The following is a 26,432-nucleotide window of genomic DNA, read 5'->3' as shown; positions in this document are numbered from 1 at the left end:
ATAGCTTTTCAGGGATTTTATATGATTCATTGTCCCATAGGATGTCATATGCTTCCACTGTATTATTGATAGAGAATAAAGCAATAATAATAATAACAGCAACACCAACTAATATTTATTGTGGTTGCATATGGTAATTTACTGAGTTAATTCTCAACATACACCCTCTGAAAGAGTTACTGTTATATTTTTCATTTCTACAACTGAGGAGAAAGAGTTACAGGAATGATAAGTAACTTGCTTCTAGTCATAGCTAAAAAGGAGCTGCACATAATTTAGCCCCAGTTAATCTGATACCTAAACTGGGACAACACTGACTGCTTGTACTTTCTAGAGCGAAGCATAACATTGCACCTGGGTACATGTGAGCCACAGCTGAGGTGCACCTGGGCACATGTGAAGCCAAGCAGTGCTGTGCTAAAATGCAGGGAGCAGAAAGCTGAGGTGCCCTGGACTGTGAACCTTTGGAAATTGCCCAGGGCCCATCAGGAAATCATTCTGCCATCCTTATGCTCTGAGCCTGTCATGGAAGGGGCAGCCTCAAATATGTCTGAAACAGCTTTGGGTCATTCTCCCATTGTGTTAATGAATACCACCTGGCTGCATTCTAGCCCTATGAATTTCTGTAACAAAATTTTGGGGGGCCACCTACTTAGTATTGTCTCCCAAACCTGCTTTCCTTTAAATTCAGTCTTTGAAGTATCTCTTCGCTTTTGCATCTCTAAAAGTAGCCAGGCAGCAACCTGAATGCTTGTTGCATAGATATTTCTGCTGTCAGCTATCCTGGTTCATCATTTTTAAGTTCTTCTTTATATAAAGCCCTAGGGCATGGACCCCATGCAGTTAAGGTCCTTGCAACTGTATAACAAGGATGGTCTTTACTCAAGTATCCAATGCCTTGCCCCTTCAATTCCATTTAAAACCTCATTAGAATTGCCTTTCCTGTCTATATTTTTACCAACATTCTGGTCACAGACACTTAAGTACTCTTTAAGACATCCAGACTTTGCCTACAGCTCTATTCTTCTGAGCCCTCACCAGGATAGCCCTTAATGCTCTGCTCAGGGAAATAAACTTTTTTTTTTCAGGCTGTTCCTTGAAATTCTTCTAAGTCTCTGCCCATTACCCAGTTCTAAGGCTACTTTCCATTTTCACATTTTTGGGCAATTGTTATAGCAATGTGAAAATAAAATAAAAACTTGGGATCATAATTCACCATGCCAAAATAAAAAAATAAGCTGAAAGCTGAGTCATACAAGAAACTGCCTTTTCTTTTGTTCCTAACAGATAGCTACAGATAAAAGGTTAAATATCTCCACAGGTAGCTCCTCTAAGTTCACCCTATCTTATGTAAAATGCCAATTTTCTGAGCATGAGATGAATGCATAATTGACTATTCCCTACCTGCTCCAAAAAGGGGCTACACTCCTTTCCTTTTGTAACATATGGATGACCATACATTTCCTCTTTCTCATCAGCCCCCTCTTTCCCTTTATATATGAAAGCCTTTAAAATAATGTTTGGAGAAAGGCACAGACCTCTTCCAGGGCATATCCTTAATCTTAGAAAAATAAAGTTCTAAATTGATTGAGACCTGTCTCGGATACTTTGTACTTACAGTAACAACCTCATTATTTGTACCAGTTTTCTGTCTTAGTTAATTTTGTGTTGCTATAAGAGAGTATCAAACATGGGAAATTTATTTAAAAAATTATTTCTTACAGTTCTAGAGGCTGAAAAGTTGAACATCAAGGGGCCACATCTAGTGAGGGTTTTCCTGCTTCATGACAAGGAGGAAGGCATCATATGGAAAGACAGCATACCTTCAAATACTATCAACATACAACTTTAGAGATTCAATTTCATACACATGAACTGTGGGGAACACATTCAAACCGTAGCACAGATCATACTGGTGTCAACCATCTTTAGGAACAGTAGCCAAAAATCGCTTCTGCTTTTCTCCTAATTAGATGTAATATAATTTTCAATTGTATGTGAGGTAAACACATTACATAAAACAGGAGCATTTTAGGAATTGAAAAATGAGTGGGAGGTTAGTACTTACCTATGACTTTCGTCAGGTTGGGCATGCACAGTGATTTCAATTATCTTTGCTTGCCTGTTGCCCCTTCTTCTTCTGGGAGCAGATTCTAATCTCTGTGGCAACAGGGAAAGGCATTATGTTATACAGACTGGCTTGATCAAAATATCTCAAGTCCCTGATACTCAGGTGAACTTCTCTGTGAATATTAATCTATAGTGGAGAAGTAAGAAATTATTAAATTACATTATTTTGAGGCAGCACCCTGGTAAAATGTTTCTGAACTCCTGCTGATATCAGCATTGCCTTTATTTCTTTACCTAAACTTGAATGTTTACCTTTAGCCTCTTCACCATTTTTTATAAAAGTCCTTTTTGTTTGTTTGATTAATGTATAAGTTAGCAGAATCTTTTTTTTAAATTTTTTATTGGATTATAGGTTTTGGGGTACATGAGCAGAGCATGCAAGACAGTTGCATAGGTACACACATGGCAGTGTGCTTTGCTTTTCTTCTCCCCTTCACCCACATTTGGCATTTCTCCCCAGGCTATCCCTCCCCACCTCCCCCGCCCACTGGCCCTCCCCTTTTCCCCCCAATAGACCCCAGTGTTTAGTACTCCCCTTTCTGTGTCCATGTGTTCTCATTTTTCATCACCCGCCTATGAGTGAGAATATGCGGTGTTTCATTTTCTGTTCTTGTGTCAGTTTGCTGAGGATGATGTTCTCCAGATTCATCCATGTCCCTACAAATGACACGAACTCATCATTTCTGATTGCTGCATAATATTCCATGGTGTATATGTGCCACATTTTTCCAATCCAGTCTATTATCAATGGGCATTTGGGTTGATTCCAGGTCTTTGCTATTGTAAACAGTGCTGCAATGAACATTCGTGTACATGTGTCCTTATAGTAGAACGATTTATAGTCTTTTGGATATATACCCAGTAATGGGATTGCTGGGTCAAATGGAATTTCTATTTCTAAGGCCTTGAGGAATCGCCATACTGTCTTCCACAATGGTTGAACTAATTTACACTCCCACCAACAGTGTAAGTGTTCCTTTTTCTCCACATCCTCTCCAGCATCTGTTGTCTCCAGATTTTTTAATGATCGCCATTCTAACTGGCGTGAGATGGTATCTCAATGTGGTTTTGATTTGCATCTCTCTGATGACCAGTGACGATGAGCATTTTTTCATATGATTGTTGGCCTCATATATGTCTTCTTTCGTAAAGTATCTGTTCATATCCTTTGCCCACTTTTGAATGGGCTTGTTTGTTTTTTTCCTGTAAATCTGTTTGAGTTCTTTGTAAATTCTGGATATCAGCCCTTTGTCAGATGGGTAGACTGCAAAAATTTTTTCCCATTCTGTAGTTAGCAGAATCTTAATCTTTTTTATTGTTTTTATTTTTGCAACCAAACAACCTAGATTAATACCAAATTAGAGCAACATCCACAGCAATTTGAGTTTAGAAATTTTAAATCAAGTATTCTACCAAGTAGATTGTTAACCATTTATAAAGATAAAATAATTCAGGTACACAAGTCTCAATGAAACTTATTTTCTATTTCATAGAAAGAGAAATATAAATTTGATATGACTGATAAAGGACATTGTATTGGAAAACATTTTGATGATCAGCATTAAAAGCAGCTTAAAATATTGAAATAAGCATGTGTAGTTTTAGAATTACAGTTATTAAATTAGTAAAAACTGTTTTACTACTAACTCTGAATTTACCTGAAGAAGTAGTTGGAAAGTGGTTATTTTAACTGAACACCCTAGATGTCAAGATAAAGAGATTGTTAAAGTTGCATGATAGCAAAATAGTAAGGTGCTTTGAACTGCGTAGAGATTCCTTAATTGACATTATATAATCTAAAGGCCTAGAATAGTTTCAGGCGCACAATGGGCACTCAATAAATATTTGCTGACTTAACGTATGAATGAAGCAGTTAACACAAATTAAACCTTGGTAATCATTCTCAAGTTAGATATACTAGAAATTATCTGAAATAAAAGGTTAATTTGATTTCTAATTGAAATTAGATCAAAAAGAAAATATAAATTTAGATGGGAAATTGTAGTATTGAGTAAATACTCATAGATAATTTAACAGAAAATAGATATCTTAAAAATGAAAGATTGTATAATCATTCTCCCTTTCTCAGACATTCCCTGAGAAAGATACAATAGATTTCACATTATAAAGGAGTAGAAAACAACTCACAGACATATTGGCAATGTTCTATCTGAGTGCCAGAACAAGAAAATGCAAATTAGGTCAACAATGAAATGTCATTTAAAATGCTTTTTAAAACAAAAATCCCACATGATGGTAATGATGAGACAACATTCTTTTGGAAAGCATCTGAAATTTTAAGAATTATTTTTTCCTATTCTCATTTCCTAGGCTTTCTCTTCCAATGACTAAGTGTAATTCATTCACCTTCTACAGTATTATTCCAATCTCCATTCTCCTCCATTGTCCATAAACACCACTTGAGCTTAATGTAACATCCTAGCTATCTGAATACCCACAATTACCTTATGTTGTCCATCAGCCTTCATTCTTATTCCCCTTGCTACATTCTCCTCATTAAGCCACAAAGTAACTTTGATCATGCCACTTTTTTTTGCTTAAAACCATTGTAATCATATCACTTTGCTCTCACTTAAGGTCAAACTGCTTAAAATATTTTCAAAACCCTTTAGTTACTTCTCTGTTACTGTTCCATTACTCATTAAGTTAATTTTCCTTTTACTCCATCTCCTATTCCACAGCCCTCAAATCTTAAGTATCAGGCAGCTCCGCTTTCTATTTTCCCAGGTTCTTCCTTACCTCTTCATGTTAGCCCATTTGTTCTCTCTGTAGAACATGCTTCCTGTAGCCTGAATAACTTTTAAGTATTCAAATATACAACATAGTTTTAACATCAATCACTTCCTCCATCCTCAAAAGCAGTTATCTTCCAGTTTACTGGCTAGAAACCTGTAATTATTCCATTACTGCAGTCTTCATCACATATAGGCAGATGGCACCTACCTTTTAATTCTTGAAATTTTGCTCACTTTGGTATCTGCAGTACAATTACATTTGATGAATGAATCAATTAATGAAAATTCATGAATGAATATGATCAATTATAGTATACTTTCCAAAATATATAATCCTTAATATCAGAAAAGTGCACACAATTGTGTTTATAATGACATTATTTAAAATATTAGAAATCATTTGAAAGTTCAAATACAGGGCATAACAAATAATTTAGGATGGCAGTAGGCACTTACTGTTTGTCTGTTTACTTTAAAAATTAATTCTCCTAGAAACCATCTCTCCCTCTTTCTTATTATTATGATTTATAAGGCTCGTAATGATAAGAAATTATTTATGGGCTCCACTTCTTCTTAAGGAGTAGGTCCTGCTGGCTTAACCTAATCACAATATTTCATTCTTCCAGAATCAATAATTAGTCCAGGGATTGACAAAGAAAATCCATTCAGAACCAATGTAAATGAAATATAATTGTTAAGGCTTCAAGAGAAGAACATGTCTTTTTCCTTCACAAATAGAAAATGGAATGTGATTGTAGTTTAAGGATCTTTGGTCTGGTACAGAGGCATCAGTTTTTCATTTTCAATTAAACTTTATTATGAAATAATTACAGGTTCATATGCAGTTTTAAGAAATAATACAGAAAAGAATAGGTTCAACATGGCTGACTAGAGACATTCAACACTTGCCCTCTCCAGAAAGAAGAGCCGAAATTACGAATATATAATTACACTGTGTATAGAACATCTAGGAGAGAACACTGGAGTTCACCTGAGAAGTCACAGGAGCACCTGAGACACAGAAGGGAAAGGAAATGAGTGGCCAGCTCAGCCAAGATTGTCTGAGAGCCTGGAGAGTAAGTGAGACCTTAAGCAGCCCACATCCTCACTGGGGAGTGCTGCAGGCTTAACCTTGGAAGAACTCTGCTACCCTTAGGAACCCTGAACATTAGCATGTGCAGTGATGTGGAGACCCAGCAAGGGTATTGCACCCAATCACGAACTCAATCTAAGACACACACACTCTGGATACCAAAGGAGCTGCAGCACAATGCCGTCATGAGAACTCAGCCATCACTGAAGTGCATTCTATCCTGGAAATCACAGATCCCATATCTCCACATCCCAGAATACCCCATTGACATACTACTGTGCCCACCCAGAGGACTACAGTGGCACAGCATAGGCTGGACCCAAATGTACTGCAATGTCCCCAGTACCCTAACTCTCATGGAATACTATTTCCCACAGAAAACATGGTGCAGCATACCAAGGAGGCAACCCCTGGGACAAAGAAACTCAAAGTATGTGCTTAACAGAGCACAAGAACTCCCTATCTGGGGCTATGAGAAGTTACCTACTCCCCAGCAATAGCACACTCTGTAGCTCCAACTGAAAAGTAGAATCCCTTCCTCCATGCAAACTGCTAAAGCAGTTGCTGACATTAGGATCTCAGGTAGGCAAGCCTGAGAGCTCACTGTCAGCGGCTGAGGGCATTGACTGTACCCCATTGGCAGAGTGGCCTCTATGTTCAGACTGACACATAGAGTAGGACCCTTTACTTCACTCTGCACATGACCACAGCTGCAGCTACTGTTGCTGCATTTGCGGGGAGCTGCCTGTCTGGGGCTGAGTGGTAACCATACTCCCATTGGCAGTGTAGCCTCTGTGCTCAGGCTTGCATGTGAAATGCACTTTAATTATAAAGATAAATATAGGCTGAAAGTAAGGCAGTGGGAAAAAAATACTCCACAGAATCAGAAATCAAAAGCAACCAGGAGTAACTATACTTACATCACATAAAACAGACTTTAAGTAAAACAAGACAAAGAAAGTCATTATATGATAATAACGGGATCAATCCAACAAGCAGATATAACAGTTCTAAATATGTATGCACCCAACACTAGTGCACCCAGATTTATAAAGAAAATGTTGCTAGATCTAAAGAGTGAGATAGACCCTAATGCAGTAATAGTGAGGGACCACAACACCCCCACTTTCAGCATTAGACATATCATTTTGATAGAAAATCAACAAGAAAACATGGGATTTAAACTGGACCTTAGGACCAAATGAACATAACTGATATTTACTGAACAGTCTATCCAATGACTACAGAATCTATATTCTTTCCATCAGCACATGAAACATTCTCCAAGGTAGACTGCATGTTAGGCTAACAAAACAGGTCTCAACAAAATTGTAAAATTTAAAATTATATCAAGAATCTTCTCAGACCACAGGGAAAAATACTAGAACTTAAAAAAAAAAAAAAAAAAGAAAACTTTGGAAATGTATACAAATAACATAGTTCTGAAAAATTACTAGGCCAATGAAGAAATTAAGATGGAAAAAAAATTGAAACAAATAAAAATGGAAACATAGTTTACAAAAACCTGTGGGATGCAGCAAAAGCAGTGCTAAGATGGAAGTTTATAACAATAAATGCCTACATCAAAGAAACAGAAAAAAATAATCAAACTATGTAATCATGCACCTCAAGAACAAGAAAAGCCAGAACAAACCATATCCAAAATTAGCAAAAAAAAAAAAGGAAGAAATAATAAAGATGCAATAAGAACGAAACAAAATAGGAACTAAAAAAATAAATAAAATGGATTAATAACATGAAAAATTTTTTTTGAGATGATGAATACAATTGATAAACTACTAGGTAAGCTAACCAAGAAGAGAGAAGGCCTAAAAAGGCAAAATAAGAAATGAACAAAGAGACATAATTAGTGATTATCAGAGACTATGAAGAACAATTATATGTTAACAAAACAGGAAACCTAGAGGAAATTAATAAATGCTGGAAATGTGCAACCAAGAATGAATCAGAAGAAATAGAAAATCTGAGCATACCAATGACAAGTAGTAAGATTGAATTAGTAATTAAAAGAAACTACAAAGAAAAACCCAGGACTGGATGAATTCACTAGGACATTCTACCATAGATATTAAAAACTAATGCAAATCTTCCTTAAACTATTTCAAAAAGTTAGAGGAGAGAATTCTCCCTAATTCATTATATAAAAGAAAGCATTACCCTGATACCAAAACCAGAAAAAGAAACAACAACAAAGTTGAAGGCCAGTATCCCTGATAAACAGATGCAAAAATCTTCAAAAATACTAGCAAACCAAATCCAACAGCTTATTAGAGAGATAATACACAATGATAAACTGTGATTTATACCAAGGATGCAAGGATGGTTTAACATATACAAATTACAAATATGGATTATTAAATCAACAGAATGCAGAAGAAAAACCATATCATCATCTCCATAAACACCAAGAAAGCATTTCAGAAAATTCTACACCTCTTCATAATAAAAATTCTCAACAAACTAGGCATAGAAGGAATAGATCTCAAAATAATAAAGGTCATGTGTAACAAACCACAGCCAGCATCATACTGAATGAAGACAAGTTGAAAGCATTTCCTCTATTACCTGAAACAAGACAAGAATACTCACTTTCACGACTCGCATTCAACATAGTACTGGAAGTCCTAGGCAGAGTAATCAGCCAAAAGAAATAAATAAAAAGGACCCAAATTAGAAAAGTGAAAGTCAAAACATCCCTCTTTGTAACCAATGTTATCTTATATTCAGAAAAAACAAAATACCTCACCAAAAAACTTAGAACTGATAAATTCAGTAAAGTTACAAGATACAAAATCAACATACAATAACTAGTAGAATTTTTGTATGCCAATAATGCAATAGCTGGAAAAAATCAAGGCAGCAATCCCATACAATGGCTACAGAAATAAAAAGTTTTAAAAAGCTAGAAGTAAATTTAACCAAGGAGGTAAAAGATCTTTACAAGAAAAACTATTACATTGATAAAACTGAAGATGACACAAAGAAATAGAATTCCATTTCATACTTATGGATTGGAGGAATTAATATAATTAAAATGAGCATACAGCCCAAAGAAATCTACAAATTTAATGCAACCTCTATTAAAATATTGATGCCATTTTTCACAGAAAAAAAGTCTTTAAATTTGTATATAAACTAGTTTGGATTTTGTTTGCTAACAATGAAAGATTCCTCACATGTTAACATGCTTATGTAGAATGTTACAAAGACATTTGAAATAAATATTTATTAGGTAATTGTAATTGCTATAAAGAGAATTATTACTTGAAGGAAATAACATAAGATGATCATAACTGTGTATAAAGGAAATGTCCACAAATTATACACATAGCCTATTAATTAGAAAGAATCATGTAAAACATTTGCCTTTTATTGGAGTTTATGTGATGGTGCTTAATATATAATATCTTTTTTTAAAATATATACCTTTTTTCTCTTTCTCTCTCTCTCTCTTTTTTAAAGATGGAATTTCGCTCTTTTTGCACAGGCTGGAGTGTAGTGGCACAATTTTGGTTCACTGCAACCTCCACCCCGAGTTCAAGTGATTCTCTCCTACCTCAGCCTCCCAAGTAGCTGGGATTACAGGTGCTTGCTACTATGCCAGGCTAATTTTTGTATTTTCTTTAGTAGAGACAGGGTTTCATCATGTTGGCCATGCTGGTCTCAAACTCCTGATCTCAGAGGATCAGCCCATCTCGGCTGCCCAAAGTACTAGGATTGCAGGCGTGAGCCACTGCACCTGGCAATATATCCTTTTTCTAAATATTATTCCAGCAGTACATATTATTTGAAATATTAAAAATTGTTTATAACTGAAATCCTTCACTCCACTTAGTTTTGAAATTGTTTTTGTAGATAAATTTATTTTTCCAAATATTTTTAAAATACCAGAGTAAAATATCTAATTTTGTTTAGGGAAGCATTCATGCAAAACATGACCTTCAACTTTCTAAAACTATACACATTTTTAAGAACAAGAACACTTAATATTAATAAAGTTTTAAAATATGTTAAAATTGGAAGGAAATAAAAAGGAAAGACAACCATTGACCATTGAACAACGCAGCTTTGAACCAGATAAATTTTCTTCTAAGTGGATTCTCTTCTTCTACATTGGCCACTTCTCAGAAAAGAAGTCCAACCCCTCCTTATCCTTTTCCTCCTCAGCCTATTCAATGAGAAGGCAATGAGGATGAACAGGTTTATGATGACGCACTTCCACTTAATGAATAGTAAATATATTTCCTCTTATGATTTTCTTAATAACATTTTCTTCTCTCTAGCTTATTTTATTGTAAGAATACATTAAATAACACATAAAAACATACAAAATTTTCCATTCAGTATGTTATTGGTAAGGTTTCTCCTCAATAGTAGGCAATTAATAGTTAAGATTTTAGGGAATCAGAAGTTATACCTGGAATTTTTACTGTGGTGTGGAGGGTTGTAACCCCTAAACCCCATGATGTTCAAGGGTCAACTGTATGTCTTAAAAGCTATTGCAAAAAATAATTAAAATATTTAATTAATGCTTATTATTTTCCATAAATCACATACTTTTCTTTCAGAAATAATTTAGTTGATATTTTGCCTTCAGTTTGAGAATGCAGAAAAATAAAAAAAATCCAATTTTGTTTTTAGCACAAAAAAAAGTGTAGTTGATAAAATTGCATTAAACTTTAGTTCTCTAAAAATTACAGCAATTTAAAAACAATTTTTAAAATTCCCTTTATAATTTTCTATTATTTAAAATATTTGTCTATAAATTTAATATTTTATCTTCTGTATATTTTGCAATCCATGCTTTTTCTGCTTTTTATTTTGTTTGTGATTTGAATTATTTAACTCAAAACATCCTTTTTACATTTTAAAGTTTTTTTTTCTAGTGTGTAAGTAATTTTATCAGCTCATACACTGAAAACGTCACACATTTTTATCATGTTTTATTGGGAGACTGCAGCTATTCCTTTGACCACATTACGTTTAAAACAAAAACATCTTAGGAAGAAAAGCTTTATGTCCCTTTCTGTGGTATTTATTAACATAAATAAGTTGAAATAAAAGGAGACATTTCAACTATGTCACTTTTTGTGTGTGTGTGTGTGTTTGTATATCCAGAATATACTAGCATTGCACTTTAATATTGCTTACTTACATAAATAAGTGACATATTATAACAAAGCAAAAATTGACCTATTCATTATTTTTCCCTTTGAGTGTAATGTCACTAGTTAATGTGATATGCTGCTTTTTTTTTAATTAACAAAAATAAAGGGAACTACATCGATATATTCTATTTAGATTTTAAAGGCTAGTTATCACATTGCAACCCTCTGGTGCAGGATCTACTGGGTGCAGTGATTGTGAGGGTGAAGAAAGAGGCAATTGAGATTATTATCCTCATTTTGGAAATGATACAATGAAAGGATTTGCACTTCCACAGTTAGTTAAATATAGAAGTCACATTCAAACCTAGGTCTTAGTTCTATAGCCTGTGATTTGAAACAACATAATCAAGTTCCCACCATTGATTATACATCTAGTAACTCTATTGTAGAACTAGATTTTTTTAAAAAATGGATTGTATTTTATAAATGCATGGTGGTATTATTAAGAGATGCTCAATGGTTAGGTAATGACTTCAAATAACATTTAATTATTTTAGAGTGTCTAACTAGAATTTTAAATAAATAATTAATCAAAAATTCCCAGGAAAATATTCAACCCTTAACCACTAAAGTAAATTTTCTAAGACTGCAGTTTTTTTTTTTTTTTTTGAGACAGAGTTTTGCTCTTGTTACCCAGGCTGGAGTGCAATGGCGTGAACTCGGCTCACTGCAACCTCCACCTCCTGGGTTCAGGCAATTCTCCTGCCTCAGCCTCCCGAGTAGCTGGGACTACAGGCACGCACCACCATGCCCAGCTAATTTTTTGTAATTTTAGTAGAGATGGGGTTTCACCATGTTGACCAGGATGGTCTCGATCTCTTGACCTCGTGATCCACCTGCCTTGGCCTCCCAAAGTGCTGGGATTACAGGCTTGAGCCACTGCGCCCGGCCCAAGACTGCAGTTTTTAACCAATGTGTCAGAACAAACGGCTAGGTCATGGGTAGAGGGCTGAAAATGAAGTGGAGTCCTGGAGGCATCCTGCTGCCTGGGATTTCCCTTCTGTTGCAGGACAATGGAAAGACCTGTGGGTGGTATTTGGGTGGCTGGGAGAATTGGCTACTGACCAAAAGAAGTAGGAGTATCTTAATATTAATAAACAGAGTGCCTGTACAAAAAGCAGGCTGAATGTATATCAGCCTATTTACAGGTGTGCAGAGATACTGCCCTTAAAGCACTTGGGCTGGTCAAGTGGACACTGAGTAGCCAGTTGCCTCATTTGCCAGGGACTCTGGGCCATTCTGCTCTAGCCACAAGCAGCCTAAGTCAGGTCATCTCACTGGTCCATAGAAATGTCATGCTCTATGTCTCTTTTGATGTCATAATCTATGAAGCACCTTTCTAAGTCAGAGATGTGCCACTCACTTCTTGATTTCTATTTATCTTAATGATCATTTTTCCACTAAATTGAGTAATATGCTTTGTACATTATCTTCATGTGTGTTTGTGGTGTCTTTCTTGGTCATCAATAACGTTAACTGAAGTAGAGGCAGTTGAGGTGAGAAATTTCTATTTCAAAACCTGGTTCCATCATTTACTGTGTGAATGTGGAATACGCTTTTAATTTCTTTATAGCCACAAGTTGCTTCATGATTAAAATGACAGAACAGGAAGAGATTCATCCAAGTAACAATTATTTGTTGAGCTTTTGTGAATCTTTGAAATATCCTGTACCTGTGAAACCAGAAACTTACATATTTGAAAAACTTGGCTAAATAGAAAGTAGGCATTTGAAGACAATTTTCAAAACCTTATTTTAAAAAGTGTCTGAAGATGAGATGGGTTGTATTTGAGGATAGAAAAGTCAAGAAATGCAAGTAATAGAATCAAGCAGGTCTCAAGTTTACATTTAAGTTCTAACATGCAAACGTTTTAATCCAATAATACTCAATTTCCTTACAAACAAACTAGATTGAAATAGCACATACCAGCTCAGTGCCTCGGCTTACACCTGTAATCCCACAACCTTGGGAGGCCAAGGAGGGTAGATCAGTTGAGCTCAGGAGTTCAAGATTAGCTTGGGCAACATGAAACCCTATCTCTACTAAAAATGAAAAAAAGAAAAAAAAAAAAAACAGCTGGGCATGGTGGCATGTGCCTGTGATCCCAACTTACCAGGGAAGCAAAAGAGGGAGGATCAATGGAGCCTGGGAAATTGAGGCTGCGATGAGCTGTGATTGCACCACTGCACTCTAGCATGGGTGACAGAGCAAGGCCCTGTCTCAAAATAAATAAATAAATAAATAAATGAAATCGCACATGCCTAGAAAGTTAGTGTAAACTTGAAATAAGGTAATATATTTAGCACAATTTTTACAGTTCTTGGTACATAGTTCTCAATAAATATTTGTATGTATTTGACTCTTGTGAAGACAGGATGCTGGAATCTTCCCTACCACCTCTGTAGTCAAGAAAAAAGGCTAAATATAAACATAGTAAATGAAAATCTCTCAACCATGTGATAGAGCTAAAGATATTAGGTGTCTTAACACGACTCACCTTCTTAAATAGCCTTGAGTTTGTAAGAAGAGGCTAATTTAGCCTTCAGTTCTGAATAGTTACATAAAAAATTAAACTAGCTTAGCTAGATTACATAAACTCTTAAAAGGAGATGTAACAACTTAGAGTTATCACTTGACATATTTTATTACTCCTTCCCATTTCCATTTCCATTAGGTAATCACTCCATTCTAATGTTAAAACTTGGGCTTATAAATGCTATTTATGAGACTATAAAGACTATTTTTTTTTTCTTTTTGTAATTTCTCTTCTTTTTCTTGGCAGACAGTTCAGTCTCTCACTATGAAAAAGGGACAGACATCAGCAATATGTGATAAACTAAGACAAAAAATAGAATACTCTCTAAAATTAAATACGATAATCTTAGTGTTAATTACTTGTAATTACTCAAACTTTTCCTTAAAATTCATCCAATGAATACATTATCTGGCATAAAATTTGTATTTAAGAAAGTTATATTTTGAAAACATACATATGTATATATATGAATGTGTGTGTGTATATGTCATGTGTAGATTAGATAGGCTATGCCTAAACTTTACCAATACAATTGAGCTAAAAGGTGCTAAAGAGCTTTTCTCATTATATATTAATAATTAGGTTGTCAGAAAGTTCTACCACTCCACTCTACTGCCATTGCCTTCTAAGCTACAAAATTTGACTAAATAGACTTACTGAGACCCTGTGGAGTTATTTTTCAGAGTCTTCAAATTGAGGTGGGCATTTCTGAGATTCAAACAAAAACAAAGTACATATTTTAAGCTGCAATGCTCACTCGTGATGTGATTTTGGATAAGATGAACTCTCTGAACTTTAACTTTCACATCTTAGAAATAGAAAATCAATTTACTGCATAATAATGCTATATGGATATATGTAGATTGCATTAGGTAATGCCAATCTTCTGTCATAGAATCTGGTGTGTAGTATATACTGAAGGTTTCCTTCTCCTCTTCAATTGATTAGGATACAAATGAGTGACTCAATATCTAGGAATAAATAGAGTTAGGGACTTTTAATAGTGAATTCTATTCCTATAATGGTTTTTTACTGTTAATTTGATGGTAACTGAAAATCCTAATAATGGGCATCAACTACTTCTGAAGTGTGATATGGTTAAGGTCCTTAGTTTACATGCTTATTACACTACTATTTAACATTATAGATTTATATGATTGAATTTGTGGTATCCACTTACATTACCCAAATAAATAAAAGACTGGTTTTAAGTAAATAGCTGATGATTCCTTCAAAACTGAGAAATACTCTTAGCTTAGCTTCACATAGGTTGCCAAATTAACATGAATTGCTAATTGACTTACAATTAATTTGTAAGCTCTCTCTAAGCAACTGCCATTCATTACATAGCAAATGGTACTGTTTTTTGGAGAATTCAGAAAATTTCAGAATTTCTATTTCATAAATCAAGGATTAAAAAACCATCACCTCATAAAAGTTGCACAGTATTGAGTGTGTTATGACCCTTTTTGTTTAATTGAAGTTACATAATTTTATTTTCAGGAGATCATGGTCTTCTTACAAAATATACTTAACCCCACAAAGAAAATCAAAAGACATCTGTATGTTTTCAGAAAAACACCTAAAATCTATGAGTCAATTTGTATATAATATTTTATTTCTTTCTGTTGCTGAATAGAATATCATTATAGAAGTACCATCATTTATTTTTCATTCCTCAAGTGAGAGACACTTGGGAGTTTCAAGTTGTTGATTATAAATAAAGATACTATGTACTTATAGCTATCTGTGTGAATATAGATTTCATTTCCATTGGAAAGTACACAGGAGTGGATTCCTGGAATGCAGTGAGTGAATGTTTAACTGTATAAAAACTGCCATAGCCTTTTTCATAGTAGCTGCACTGTTTTTCTATGTTGATCACTGATATATAACCATTCCAGTTGTTCTGAATTCTTTTCCAATACTTAGCACTAAGTACTGTCAGATTTTTCCTACTTATTCTAACAACTGTGTAGTAGTATTTCAGTATGGTTGCAATTTTGATTTTCCAAATGATTAATGATATTGAGCATTTTTTAATATGTTCATTGGCTGTCTGCTCTGATGAATTGCCTTATCAAATCTTCTGACAATTATTTTATTAGGTTCATTCTTGTATTGTTGAGTTTTGAGAGTTCTTTATATTTACAGAAAGAAGTTATTTATCAGCTATGTAACTTGCAGATATTTCTTCTTATCTCATGCTTTTATATTTTAATCATTTTAAGAGAGTATTTCACAGAACAAATTTTGATGATGCTTAATTCTTTAATTTTTATTTTACATATAGCATGATTTAGGTGTTCTATCTAAAAACACTTTGAACCAATGTCACCAATAATTTTTACTGCAATTTCAACTAAAAGTTTTATAACTTTCTATTCTAATATTAGGTATATAATCTTAATTGAATTAATTTTATACAAAGTTTTAGGTATGAGTTGAGTTTAAAATTTTTGCATATGAAAGTCCAACTATGTCACGGTAAACTCTTGAAAATACTATACTTTCTTTATTGAATTACTTTTGTTTCTCTGTCAAAAATCACTTGTCAATGTTTATGGATGGCCAGAAACAGAAGGAAGGAAGGGAAGAAGGAAGGGAGGGAGGGAGGAAGACGGGGGAGGAAGTGGAATAAGGCTGTTCCAGTTTATAAACACTGCAATTTAAACTGGTTAGAAAGATTTATTTAAAGACATATGGTTTTAGCAAAGACTTGAAAAGCATGAGATAGTTAGCTACATAGATATCTCAGGAGAGAGTATTCCAGGCAAAGAAAAGGCCAGTGCAAAATCCCTAAGGCATGTGTGCAATTAATGAATATAATAAAACACGTAGAGGTCAGGGTAACAGGAGAAGAATGAACAAGGGGCGAAGAAAAGATGAGATCATGTAAAAACATGTGGGCAATTGCAAGGCCTTTGTCATTGAGCCTCCTGCGATTAAACTGGAAACCATCATGGAGTGTTAAGTAAAGATATGGTGCGAACTGACTTTTGTTTGGAAATGGCTGTTATGTTGAAAGTAGACAAAAGAGCAGTTCAAGGAGAAGGAGAGGTAAGTGATGTAGCCCTGTACAGCTACAAGAGCACAGAGGGCATGATTCTCAGCCTGAGTAAGTCAGGAAAGCTTTCTGACAGAGGTTACCATTGAGTTGTGATGTGATACTGATTGAATTTTGGTGCCTACTAGGTGGATAAAGTCCAAGAGACATTTGCCTTTAGTGGGTTTACGAAGAGTAAGAGTTTGAGTTATCTCCACCCTAAAAATAATAAAAGAGATCAACACTCGGTGCTTGTAGCTTAATCTCCTCAAAGGCATCAGGAATTATAGATAAAAATGTTTTATAATTTTTGGAAACATTATAACTTGTTTACTTCATTTCCTACTATTTTACGGAACCCTGGAATCAATAAGTATCACTCATATTTCTTATATTTAGATAATAAATATAGTGGCTGTTATGCGCTTCTTTCTACATCTTAGATAATTCTACTTACACACACAAAATGATCTCAACATGCATTTTGAAACTCCATTTCTATTGCAAATAATTTCCTTATAAAAATTATAACAGAAAATATCTATATTCTTTCCTAATTGTCCTAGAAATCCCCTAAGGGTGTCACTTACATTGAGCCCTCTTTGGTGGAGAGTACTTGTTCACCATGTCATTTGGAATTCCCAGGTGAGGAGTTTATTGAGAAGTACAAGAGTCAACATTACTTTTGTTACTTTGTGTCACTTCCAAAACTTTGACCTTCCTATTCTTATGTGCAAGGCCACCATGTTTTTGAAGCTCATTGCATCTAGTCTAGTTTATTCCATTAATGTCTATTCTAATCATTTTTTCATAATAATTGAGGTCACAGACATCTGTCTTACTGTTTTTTCTTGAATTCTGTTACCATAATTGTAATTGTTATGACTCATTAACACTAATCACTAAGTATATCTGGCTTACCTCATTCTTTTTGACATGTTAGGACCACATCTGAGACTCCCTTATTTTGACAAAAGCATTGTGAGCAGAGATGATCTATGTCACTTTTTAGCCAGATAGTTTAATTGCTGGTTTGAGATTCTCCAGAGTGATTTTTTCCTCTAACATGACAAGAAGTAATACTTGTTGATAGTGTTCCCTGCTTTAGCCAAGATCCCTAAATAGGTATGAAAAATAGAATGCTTAAGCAGACTTGTGAGGGGCTAGCAGCATAAGTGAAATATACACATTTGTTTTAACCCACTGAGATATGGATGTCTGGATACTGTAGCATGAATCAGCCTACTCTGCCACTAAGTTATGCATTCTTATAAAACTGAATTAACATATATGTTATTGGCTAATATGTGGGCTGGTTGTGGTTGGAAACTGTTATTGTAAAGTGGAAGTATGACAATCCATATTACACAGTGGCAAAATAGTTAAATTCTCAGCACTATATAACAAAATATACTTTATGAGCTTAACAGATCTAGAAAAGAGATCAAAAACAAAATGCTAGCAGTGTTTCAGCTATAGTTGACAAATTACTATAAAAAAGAGATGAGCTCAGAAAATATCTGCATGACTGAAAACAGAAGGAAGAATAAAAATAATCCAGAAATTCAGAGACTTGTAGGATTGAAAGATGTAGCTGTTTCTTATCACCAATTTACAAAATACAAAACTAAGAAGGCCTTTAAGTGCTAAGGGCTGATTAGAATACATCCTTGCTGCAAGATTCAAATGAATGTTATGGCTGCCACAACAGCTGTTAAGACATCTGAAAGGATTTAGGTACCATCCGGCAAACTTCTCCCTTAGATAAAATGGCCCAGTAAAATGAAACTAGGAATATAATTTCTTAGGTAACAGAGGCAGATTATGTCAATAAAGATACATAGAAAAAGACACGTTTATCAATGGACCGTGAATATGAGTACAGCACCTCAAAAAGAATAGCTCAAGTAAGAAAAATTAAAGGTTTTGAGAAATTTGTACTCCCAAAGAAATCATGGCCCTGGATATGTGCTCTCCAATGTGGTGGCCACCAGCCACATGGGGCTATTGACTGGGACATGTGGCTAATATGATGAAAGAAATGAATTTTTAATATTTTATTTTGATTAATTTAAATTAAAATTCTGAAGTCTGTTAAATATTTTTCTGTTAAGCACAATTTCATTTTTTGAAAAGCCTGTTTTTGCTGAAAATTTAGCATCATAATTGAGATATGCTATACATGTAAAATATACCCTACGCTTTGCAAACTTAGTAAAAATAAAAAAAGTAAAATATCTCATTCATGATTTTTATATTGACTGTAAAATATAAGATTTTACACATTTGGGTCAAATAAAGTAGATTAGAAAAATGAATTTTACCCATTTTTTTAAACTTTTTTAAAGGAATAATTTTAAATGGCTTAAGTGGTTTGCATTGTCTTTTTTTGTTTGCTTGTTTTCTTCTTTTTTTGGAAAGAAAAAAAGGAGTGAGGGAGAGGAAGAAAGAGGAAGAAAAAGAGGGAGAGAGAACGGGAATGTAGCTTTATTCTAAAAATGGGTATTGATAATGGCCGATCAATATTTTGTGTATTTAAGGTGAAGAATGTATATTTTGTGTATTTAAAATGGAGAGTTCTATAAATATTTATTGAGTTTACTTGTTCTGGATCTGAATTCAAGTCCTGGATATCCTTATTAATTTTCTGTCTTTTTGAGTCTAAATCTCTTTATGGGTCTTATGTATCTGGGTGTTAGGATCGTTAGCTCTTATTGTTGCATTGATCCTTTTACCACTATATCTTTGTTGCTTTGAAATCTATTTTATCAGATGCGAGAATTGCAACTCCTGCTTTTTATTTATTGATTTATTTTTGCTCTCCATTTGGTTGGTAAATCTTTCTCCATCCCTTTGTTTTGAGTCTTTGTGTATCTTTGGATGTGAAATGGGTCTGGATGTAGCATACCGTTAGGTTTTGGCTGTATCTTTTGATTGGGGGATTTAGTCGACTTAAATTTAGGGTTACTCATTTGATGTTAACTGACTATTTTATCCATTCATTGATGTAAATTCTTCTTTATGTTGATGCTCTTTACTTTTTGGTATATTTTTAGAAAGGCTAATACTGGTTGTTCCTTTCTATGTATAATGCTTCTTTCAGAAGCTCTTGTAAAGCAGGCCTGGTGGTAATAAAATCTCTGAGTACTTGCTTGTTCATAAAATATTTTATTTTTCCTTCAATTGTGAAGCTTAGTTTGGCTGGATATGAAATTCTGGGCTGAAAGTTCTGTTCTGTAAGGATGTTGAATATCAGCCCCCACTCTCTTCTGGCTTGTAGGGTTTCTGCTGAGAGATCTTCTGTAAGTCTAATAGGCTTCCCTTTGTGGGTAACCTGACCTTTCTCTCTGGCTGCCCTTAGTATTTTCTCCTTCGTTTCAACCCTGGTGAATCTAACGATTATGTGCCTTGGGGTTGTTCTTCTTGAGGAATACCTTTGTGGTGTTCTCTGTATTACCTGGTGTTGAATATTGTCCTGCTTTGCTAGATTGGGAAAGTTTTCCTGAATAGTATCCTGAAGAGTATTTTCCAGCTTGGATTCATTCTCTTCATTGTATTCAGGTACACCTATCAAATGTAAATTAGGCCTTTTCACATAGTCCCATATTTCTTGAAGACTTTGCTCATTCCTTTTTATCCTTTTTTCTCTATTCTTGTCTTCTCATTTTATTTCATTAAGTAGGTCTTCAACCTCTGATATCCTTTCTTCTGCTTGATCAATTTGGCTATTCAAACTTGTACATATTTCGCTAAGCTTTCGTGCTGTGTTTTTCAACTCCGTTAGTTCATTTATATTCCTCTGTATATTGTCTATTCTTGTTAGCATTTTGTCAATCCTTTTTTCGAAGTTCTTAGTTTCTTTGCATTGATTTAGAACAAGTTCTTTTAACTCCCAGAAGTTTCTTATCATCCACCTTCTGAAGCCTACTTCTGTTAATGGCACACAGTCCTTTTCCATCAGGGCTTGTTCTGTTGCTGATGAGGAACTGTAATCCCCTGTAGAGGGAGAGGGGTTCTGATTTTGGGTATTCTCAGCCTTTTTAGGCTGATTTCTTCCCTTTGTTATAAATTTATCCAACTGTCATCTTTACGATTACCGCCTTTCTAGTTGGGTTTCCGAGTGGACATCCAGTTTATTGATTCCCAGCACTGGAATCGGAGCAACCCACTGCGCTGGCCAAAACAGAGGCATTAAGACTGATGGTGGCTCTTCTGCCCGGGAGTCTCCTTCCGTTTACTCTGAAGGAAGAGCTGCCGCACCGAGGCACTGGCAAAACCACTGTGCCGGCCGCAACAGTCACGCTGGCAACCCGTGGGACCCCTCCACTGGGAATCTTCTGGTCCGTGAGTGACGAAAATTTGTCTGCAAGTGTGGCGTCCTCTCGTTCTCTGTGCTGTCACTCGGAGCTACGATCCCAAGCTGTTATCGATCAGCCATCTTGGATCAATCCAAGATGATCCAATGTCTTTTAGTAGATTGCACTGACTGGACTGAAAAACAGTAGTGAGAATTTGGGACTTTAAATCATCCTTGAACTCCTATATGTATGCAGGCTTGAAACAAGCTGAGACAGCCAGCTGCCCAGCCTCCAGGAAGGCATATTATCTACTATTCCTGTTTAAATATGGCCAAGTAAAATAATGGGGTGTGAGGTAGAACCTTCTCTAGAGAGCAGCTCAGGAACCATGGAAAGCAATGGACCATGGAGCTCCTCTCAAGATGGGATAATCGTCATCCCCAGGGCGTGGGCACTCATAATTTCTGCCCAAGGAGACTAATATGGAACATTTGTTGCTGTGTCTTCCATTACTCTCTCCCCATATATCAGATGGATGCAGTCAGAATACTTGTTATTTTGGTGCACAGAGCAAAATAAGCTATATTCAGACTGAAGTTAGAAACTGCTGAGCATAACCCCTGAAACAGAAACAATCACCCATCATAAAATGATCCTGGGCTTTGAGCTTGATGCCCTGACCAGACAAAACTGTTTCTCTCACTTGAAAAATGTCTGCTTATTTTCTGACTACAGAAAGGAAAGTAAGCTGAAAGTGTGGCACACTGTAGTAGCCATTAAAGCTGTTCACCAAATATTTTCAGCTTTCATTTTTCTTTGAAGAATTGTGCTGTTGGATCTCTTATGTGGGGTGGGGCCATTTGAAAACCTGTGATTTAAAAACTGAAGGGATTTGTGTCACTTCTGGGCTGAAACAATCCTCTCTTATCCAGTAACCAACAATTTTGTTGCTGGCTCCTGCTCTGTTATCCTGTGTCCCCGGGTGGATAAAGAATGGAGCTCTTCTGATGAACCATAATAGACACAAAACATGGGTAAGAAATAAGCTTTGATTTTTATGTCTCGGAGAGACAGCGTTGTTGACAACCTTGGCTTATCCTAGACTATTCAGAAGTGCATGGTTGACATCTAATTAGAAAACCCATTCAACAAACGGGTCTTCATTCAGAAAACCACTCTCATAACTCTACACTACTCCTTTTTATAAACCATATTTGTCTTACTTCTGAAATCTTAATCTATCCTTGTGCTGACCATTTTTAATTTATTTTGTAGACTCCCATGCTAAAACTACATATGTCCTTTGATTGTGATGAGATATTTCGTCTTTTAACACATCCCTTTCTGTGAGATTCATTGCTTTGGTCTGTCACCCAAACACAGAAGTTTAGGACTTCCCAAGCATAGAAATTTTGGCCTTTGTAAAACTCTATTTACATTGTTCATATTTGTCTGTCTTTTTTTTTTTCCTTCCTGCATGGCAAATTGAACTTTACTTGAGCCCTGTGATTCTGGAAAGCAGTGACATTTAAAGAACTCTCCCCATATATTTGTATTCCAGAAACGGCTTTAAGCAAGGAACTGCCCTTCTCCATGTTACTTAAGTAAGACTTGAGGATGCTCCCATTGTTTACCTATGAGATGGCCAAACAAAAAATTACCATTTTTTGTCTCCTAAATTATTACTTGTACAGTTTTGATACACTGACCAATCTGGACAAAATACCTGCTTACCTATGAGATGACCTCCCAAATTACCATTCTTTGTTTCCTAAATGATTAATTGTAACATTTGGGTATACTGACCAATCTGGACAAAATACCTGCTACCTTGACTCAACCAAATTTAATAAAGCTTCTCCACTTCCTCCAGCTTCCTGAACTTTGATAGCCCGCAGCCTCTAGCCTAAGCTCATATTTAATTCCTCCCTAACAGCGCCTCCAGAGCATGGACTGACCTCAAGAAAAACCATTCCCTGATCAACTGTCTAGTCATTCGATCCTTCCCTTCCACTTCCCCATACCCACCCCCTCTAACCTTGTTCACTCCTCCCTATTTAAAAAAACAAAACAAAACCACAACCAAAAAGCCTTTCTGCCTCACCTTTGACATGCTCTCAGATCTCTTGGCCCTTGCATTGTCCCTATTACAACAATACTTCCGCATTTTGTGAAATAATCTCTTTGAATACAGTCTTTCCTTATCTATGTTTTGATTTGTTTTTCAATTAACAATTTTATTATTGCTATTATTTTTATTATGTAATAAAATTTGACAATTTTATTACATCTTTTGACCAACAGAACTTGCACACTCTACATTGTGTTATTTCATGTTTCAAGGTAATTTAATCTTCATTACTAAAAATAGAATAAAGAAAATAATAATGAAAATTTCAATTCTTACACTTTGTATGCTACATCCCTACAGAGATTCTCTGATATTAACCCTGGTCACCTTGGCAGGTGCATTATTTTGGGTAGTTTGTTTCATAATTCCATTATCCAGGTTTATTTTTCTTCTCTTCATTTCCACACAGTCTTATAATCATACTTTTCTGTAGAATCTCGATGTTTGTTTCCTCTGCTAGAAACATAATTCATGTGCTCATGATCCCCCCTCTTTTTTTGTCTAGTTAAGCTCTCAATGTGGAGGTCAGTTCATTTGGGAAACATTCCTCAAACCCCTCATCCTGTTTGCAGTCCCCTACTGTGTGTTCCTTCCTGCCCAAATGCTTCCACTCTCATTCGTCCTGCTTCATTACCAAATGAGTCTTCCATCAAGGCATCATAATCCTGAATTGTAAATATCCCTATTAATTTTTAGGTAAAATAATCATTTCTTTCTGGAAGGAAAAAAAAACACTAAAAGAGAATGCTGAAAACAGTGCAATTTACAAAGCTTGAGTTATTCAATCTGGATTGCTATCATATAAGAAATACGGTAAAAATGTCCAGAATGATTTGACATTATCAGTCTGGTCAACTCCACTGTGCCTGAATAATACAAGTTTAAGATAAGCCCTGTTTCCTATGGATCTATTCCTAATCTCCTGGAGACAATACAATTGCTTCCAATAACAATTTACACAGGCAGCAAAGTACAAATCTATATAAAGGAGAAAAAGCTCCTGAAGGCAATCACAGTTGAAAGATGTTACCTATTATCAGGCACACAATAAAAAATCTTTTTATATTATCATGCACAGCAGTTAGCACCCTATTGAACATACCTAAATGGGATCTTGATTTTAACTTTGAACAGAGAAGACTCATTGAAATATTTGATTCAAACAAGGGATCCCTTAACTCTAAAGGTGAATCTGAGCAATACAGAAAAATTTCAGCACTTTTCTACCAACTTCTCTCTTTTTAAAATGATTTTTTTTCCTTCCAGCAAACTTCTAGATGTTGACAAGCTTCAAATCTTGATCTGAGGCTATTTTCACTCTTCTATCTCTTCTAGCTCCTAATGTGATCTAGTTCAATATCATGCTTTAGTAAATATTCAGACTCTTAAGTTAAAAAAGTACCTGACATCTTAATTTAAGTGCCTAATACAAGGCTAAATATGAAAGTGTTAAAGTAAAAATTGAAAATTAAGATCTTCAACTTCCTTTCTATCAGTCATTTGCATAAAGATAAATAGCACCAAATGGACCAGTTGTACAAGCCAAAATCTTTCAGAAGCAGATCTAAAAATCTGGATTCGAAGCTTTTAAGTTGAGGGAATGGGCTCCTCAAGAAATATAAAATTATGAATACAAATTTTGGCATAAAATGTATTTGCAATGAAAAAGTAATCACAACAAATTATAAATTTAAAGAAGTTGACAAACACCACATGCATCCCAAAATGCCAGATGCAATTAGTGCAACGTATATAAGATACAGAAGGCATATTCTAATATTTTTGGATCTACAGAAAAGATGACTTTTTACTCAGCCATAAATAGTCTTTATAGTACTGAGAGATTAAAAATACAAGTGAACAATAACCAGTCTCTCTCTCTCTCTCTATATATATATATATACACACACATATATATAAACATTTATATATATATACATATATATACGTATACATATATATACATATATATAAACGTTTATATATGTATATATAAAACTCTAATCCATCCAATCCATCATTTTTAGCAACTAGCTCAGGAAGCAAAACTACTGTCTATAGAAATCAGTCCAGGGAGTGAGACCTACTATCTCTAGCAACAGTTCAAAAACAAAACATGAACCTATATCAGTCAGCCCCAAATGGCTAGGATCTGATTAATAACTAGGAGCTAATTTTTCCCTTTTTTCCAATTTAGAACCAAGCAAGAAGCACCAAGAATGCACTGGTAACCATTCACATAGAATGTCCTGCTTCAATTTAGCCTGCCTACAGCTTCTCCATGTCAACAGCCTCCAATCAGGGCATAACTCTTTTTTTTAAGGGTTTTTCTTTTTTTAACTCTTTTCTATGTCTTTGAGCCTAACAAACACAATTGCTCATGGCTTATTCCCTTGCTCTAGTAAGATCTCAATAAAAGCCCATGCTTGTTCTAGGGGCTAGGTTTATTTCCATAGTATCACTACCAGTTTTTTCCCTAAAACTAGGAATTCTAAGTAATTCAATTTCTTGTGATTCTAGTTAAAGGAAAAGGAAAACAGTGAACACTAAATCTTAAATCCCTTCAATGCAATTCCAGGTTTATTCCTGCTAGGTGAAAATTTCAGATTTGGCTATTTGCTAGTAAGAATTATATCCTCTAATTTTACATTTTCAGATTTTTCTGATGATTGAAATAATTTTCCACTGATTGCCTTCTGATAGTGTTCATGTCAAAATCTGCTCCTCCCTTACAAATTCAAGTATTTAATAACCTTTGTGACACAATGGCGATGGAATATTCCTCGAAGTATTTTCTACCTGAGGACAGCCAATGGTAAATATGTATGTAAGTAACATTAGACTATGTTCAAACTAAATGCATCTCCTATTCAATTTTGCCCAGGCTGCAGGCTGGATTGCTTCTACACACACACACACACACACACACACACACACACACACACCCCTCTGGTGATTTCAGCACTGCCAAAAATGAGAGGAAATCTGATGGTGGGAAAAAAAATGCCAAATAGAAAGTAACAGTGGATTTAACCAATTACTGGTAACATATTTTCTTTTTTGCAAATTTTACATAAACTTATAGACACAGGCTAGAATTCTTCCCAATACCTTGGAAACTGCGTATTAAAGAATGGGTCCAGAGGCCATATATCACTGACCAATAGTCATTTTTAATTTTTGCCTTTTTTTCCTACACCCATCAAGCACTTCTGACAAAGAGGATCCATGTAGATGTAAAAAAAATGGAAAA

The 26,432-nt window shown here is 35.0% G+C and overlaps 1 long non-coding RNA gene across 1 annotated transcript in view; it reads right to left on the bottom strand.

Annotated features, from left to right (window-relative positions):
- The window catches only part of LOC144581927 (uncharacterized), a 176,673-nt gene that overhangs the window by 16,978 nt on the left and 133,263 nt on the right, over positions 1-26,432 (bottom strand). Inside the window, exon 3 of the long non-coding RNA XR_013533377.1 lies at positions 2,069-2,160. This is a non-coding gene — a long non-coding RNA (uncharacterized LOC144581927). The remainder of the gene's footprint in view (positions 1-2,068; positions 2,161-26,432) is intronic.

Source organism: Callithrix jacchus, chromosome 3, assembly GCF_049354715.1.
Source record: "Callithrix jacchus isolate 240 chromosome 3, calJac240_pri, whole genome shotgun sequence".
In the NCBI taxonomy this organism is placed as follows: Eukaryota; Metazoa; Chordata; class Mammalia; order Primates; family Cebidae; genus Callithrix; species Callithrix jacchus.
Note: the sequence above shows the minus strand (reverse complement) of the source record. Positions and strands in the feature narration are given on the sequence as shown.